The 4,969-nt window shown below is 37.6% G+C and overlaps 1 long non-coding RNA gene across 3 annotated transcripts in view; it reads right to left on the minus strand.

Annotated features, from left to right (window-relative positions):
* LOC128250701 (uncharacterized) overlaps positions 1-2,355 on the minus strand; it is a 16,721-nt gene extending 14,366 nt beyond the window's left edge. For all 3 annotated transcript variants that reach the window (XR_008266704.1, XR_008266702.1, XR_008266703.1), the window contains exons 1-2: positions 2,265-2,355; positions 1,799-1,873 (exon numbers count right to left, since the gene is read on the minus strand). This is a non-coding gene — a long non-coding RNA (uncharacterized LOC128250701). The remainder of the gene's footprint in view (positions 1-1,798; positions 1,874-2,264) is intronic.
* Between the last annotated feature and the right edge of the window lie 2,614 nt (positions 2,356-4,969).

Genomic DNA, 4,969 nt, shown 5'->3' on the forward strand with positions numbered 1-4,969 from the left:
GAATTCACGTCTATAGATCTTGTAACTTGAATGACAACTGGAAAATAGTTCAAGATTTCTTTTATATTTAGAACAGTAGCGCTGCTGCTGCTGCTGCTGCTGCTGTTGTTGGTTGTTTGTTTGTTTAATTCCGAGTCATCCTAAATTGAGGAGAAATGATATTCAAAAATGTCGCTTCTAGACTTGGTGTATCCAAACCGGATCAAGGGAACGCCTTCAGTATACGATGGCTACATCAAATATTGATTGTTACTAGATAAAGCCTCGTTGAAGTTGTCATTTGACAAGTCATCTGACATAACATCTGACAAGACATCTGAGAAGTTGTCACCTGACCAGACAACATTCGAGTTCTCATCCAAGAATTTGTCATCTGACCAGCGCCACATTGAAGCTGTTATCTGACAAGTCCGCAGTGAAGCTGACACCCGACAAGTTATCACTTGGCAAATTGTTACTTGACGAGTTGGTACTTGACAAGTTGTCACCAAACAAGGCAACATTCAAGTTGTCATCTGACAAAAGACGAAGGCAGGTGTATGAACAACAAGCAGGTGTATTAGTTTGACGCTCGGGAAAGTAAAAGAAGTCTTTTACGTTTCGAGCCTACGCTCTTAGAAAAAGAATTTTAAAAAAAACTTGTGGATTTAGCGGTCGACCTAAGTGTATAGTAGAAGATACTTGTCCAAGGTGCCCTAACAACCACACCTGCACCTATATGTATGTGTGTGTGTGTGCATATATATATATATATATATATATATATATATATATATATATATATGCCACAAAGTCAGCTAGTATTACTGTCACCACCATGACTACCCCACAATTAACGCCGCCAACAGCAACAACATTCCCACCGATGTCCTCGCGCGCCACCATCATTTGTTTATGCCGAGTGATACAAAAAAACAAACAAATCCTCGTTCTAACTTTTTGCTATTAAAAATTGTATAGATGTGTTGTAATTTATGTTAATTTATGTGAGATAATCAGGGACTACATTACCGTACTTACGTCAAATTTTGTCAGGTGACACGCAATGTCAACCAATTTCAATGACATAATTTGCTAAATGATTGACATTGCATTCAATTTGACACAGAATGCACATAATGTGTGTATGTGCGCGCGCGCGTGTGTATACACACACACACACACACAGAGACACAGACATAAACACATATATACTTATACATTGTTATTATGTGTGCGTGTGTGTGTGTGTGTGTGTGTGTGTGTGTGTGCGTGTGTGTGTAGAAGCCCATGTTGGCGGTCAGTCAGTGCTGCTTTGACACGTAAGCAGTTTATGCTTAGCTAGTTGCATTAATGCGATCACTACCACCGTCACTACTACTACTACTACTACTACTACTACTACTACTACTACTACTAATAATAATAATAATAATAATCGCTCGGTCTGCGAATCGAAACTGCGATCCCACGACCGCTGTCCTAACCACTGGACCATTGCACCTCCACGATTGTCTTAGTAGTTAGTTGTGGTATTAATATTAGGCGGAACCCTTTCGAGGAGATGCATGAGGACTTTAACCCCAAGACCCTCCCCCAAGCATACCAAGCGAAACAAATATGGATGAATATAATGGTTTAATGACTATTTTTTATAATTTCACAATTGCTATATATAGGCACAGGAGTGACTGTGTGGTAAGTAGCTTGCCTACCTTAAAAGGGCTACTTCACCCCTTTTATGTTTGTCTGTCCTTGTTCGTCCCCTCTTTGTAATGCCTTTATGGCAAATATTTATGAAATAAAGTAGCTTGCTTACCAACCACGTGGTTCTGGGTTCAGTCCCACTGCGTGGTACCTTGGGCAAGTGTCTTCTACTATAGCCCCGGGCCGACTGAAACAATTAAAAGAGTAAAAGAGAGAGTATCAACCAATAGTTAAGTGGAAAATAACATATTTACATTGCGAACAACAGAATCGGTTGTTGTAGTAAATGAAGGTTTTTGTAGAATGAGTTCATCCACCGCCGAAATATGTAGTTTCAAGTGGTGGAAGAAACGGCATTCGTAGGTGTATAGCATAATTAATTGCTTTACTGAGTGAAGGTTTTAGTTAATCAGTTGCTATTTTTAGCTTCTTTCTTTCTCCTTCCAATCTGCTCGTCTTTATGTTTTTCTTAACATCACACAGTCTATTTGTACTTGGGAGAGAAATATTCAAGGTCACCTTTTTCAGTGGCGTGGGAAGAAGAAAATAAAACACAAACCTTCCTTATTTTTAATTACCTTACATATATCTTCGTGTTACATATCCGAGTTCAATAAATTAATAAATAAATTGAATAAATTGTTTTCTTTATCGTTTCTCCAAATAAACTACTTGAAAATCATTGTTCGTTTATAACAGGAATCGGTACGTCATAATACACAATCTTCGAAATTTTCAAGCAAAATATATAACCAAGAAAAAAAAATCGCATACTAGCAGAGATACCCGGCGTTGCTCGGGATTTAAAATGGCATAGTTTGTATATATATATATATATATATATATATATATATATATATATATATATATTACAGTTATGTTGAAACGTGATACAGGAAAATGTAGCATTGGCGGCAAAAAAAATTGTGGAGTAAATAATGGGCTAATTCGACTAAGCGACATGTTATGCGTCCGTCTGGAGGATTCCAGGCCTTAACCTGTCATGGAAAATTGAAGGTGGGGGTATGTGATTTTTGAACGCACCGAAAAGCTGTCAGTGGATGTACTCTCTTTTGCGGCGGTCGGCGCTGCGTCGAACACGACCCCTTGTATGGTTGACAGGCAAAAGAATGTAGGTGTAATGGAGATATTGTACAGTAATGGGTACACTCTCGAAAGGGGCTGAATCTCCCAAAGAACTACTTTAAGGGTACGCATGTTTATGGAGTACTCAACCACTTGCACGTTAATTTCACGAGACGACTGTTCTGTTAATCGGAACAACTGGAACATTCATCGTCGTTACCGACGGAGTACCAATTTATTTTTTCTCCATCAAATTTACATTGCTTGAACAGGTGCGCGGTGCACCACACTTCAGGTGCCGAAGTGATCGCAGAACAACGTGAGATGAAGTGTCTTGCTCAAGAACACAGTGCACACCCTGGTCCCTAACCAATAAGCCACGCACCCTCGTTAATTACATGAATAATTTCAATTAATTATCGAAAACTCAACTCACTAATTTACGTCTGTGACATCTTACTGTACTTTTAAATGAATTTGCTATTCATTAATCTGTTGAGGATTAGTAAATATTAATTTCTAATTAAAGACACGAGGTCATCAATTTGGAAATTTGGGTAGGCGAGTTAATCTACAGTAATCCCGCAAGTCACTACACACCGCCACCACTCCATCCGTGGCATTTAATCCTCAGAAGAATAAAAACTAAATTTGACTTTAGTAGACCCTTAAGTGTTTTTATTAGAGGCACAAGGACTGTTTTGGGGAAGTGGGCCAGTGCTAAATTGGTGGCCCTGTGCTAAGTTGGTACTTGTTTCATAGACCTCAGCAGAAATTTGAACTTAGATCATAAATATTAGGAACAAACATCGCAAAGCCAGTAATAAAAAAAAGAATATTACATTAGCAATACAGTAATCCCTCTCATATCGCGGTTCATCTATCACGGTTCACCCATCGCGGTTTATTAATTAAGCTTACGTCGATTCCTCTATGGTGTTGTTTTTCATTTATAATAAAATAAATATATACAAATTATATACTAAAATTAATGATTATATATATAATTATATAATTAAATTAAAGGGATCAGGAAATAACCTTCTCCAACATGCTGAAAGAAGACGCCACAGGCGCTAAAAAACCCACTGTTAAAACTCCTACAAAAAACACGGATTGTGAGCGAGCAAATGAAAAATACAAAATAAAACTTCACTTCTTACTTATTCACTCACTTTATCGATTTTTATAGATGAAAGGCCAAGATGACCTTGATCGGATTTATATTTTTATATTCAGAATGTATAAATAGCGTTGGACTAATTGCTGCCGGCCATTTTGACCAGTATTTTATGGATTCTATCATCCACCATCCTTGAGATTAACACAAAATCGATCTCCAGCTTCCGATTGATGTACTACAAGCGGCTTAGCCAAGATCAATCAGTTGATCAAACCTTGACCTATGATTAGAAATATTTGGCTCAACAATGACATCAATGACCGAAAGTATTATTTCGCTATAAAAAATGAGTCGAAAGTTTTACGAGAAAAAAAATAAACTAAAAAATGTATTTTAATTCTTCCGTGAGCATATTTCTATGTTCGCATTTTGTGGACGTCTTTTCGTTATAGACTTGTTCCAACTTGGCAAACTTCTTTCGGGGACCCAGGATATAAATGTATATGTATACATACATACATACATACATACACACACACACACACACACACACACACACACACACACACGTATGCATATATACTTTTATATATATATATATATATATACCATGGGCTTCTTTCAGTTTCACTCCACCAAATCCACGCAAAAGGCTTTGGTCAGCCCGGGGCTATGGTAGAAGACACTTGCACAAGATACCACGCAGTGGCATTGAACTCTGAACTATCTGGTTAGGAAGTAAAATTCTTATTACACAGCCACGACAGATAAATTAGTATTCAAAATAGTTCTTAATATAGAATCACAGGACTTGCACTTAAGCCTCTCAAAGGCACAGAATTATCGTCTGCCTATAAATGGATTCTACTGAAGTGAAACCAGAATTTTGTTTCTTGTTAATATTAAAACGCTTGTTTCCCACGCGTCATCGAAAAATCACAGCTCAGCTTCACAATGTGAGAATTAGTGGGTTTCTAGAAAAGAACTTATTGTTTTGAAGTAGTGCCACGAAATCTGCTATCTGCACACCTCCCAAGTAGACATTTCCTCGCCATCGTTTCCGATATATATATA

This window comes from Octopus bimaculoides, chromosome 24, assembly GCF_001194135.2.
Source record: "Octopus bimaculoides isolate UCB-OBI-ISO-001 chromosome 24, ASM119413v2, whole genome shotgun sequence".
Lineage (NCBI taxonomy): Eukaryota > Metazoa > Mollusca > Cephalopoda > Octopoda > Octopodidae > Octopus > Octopus bimaculoides.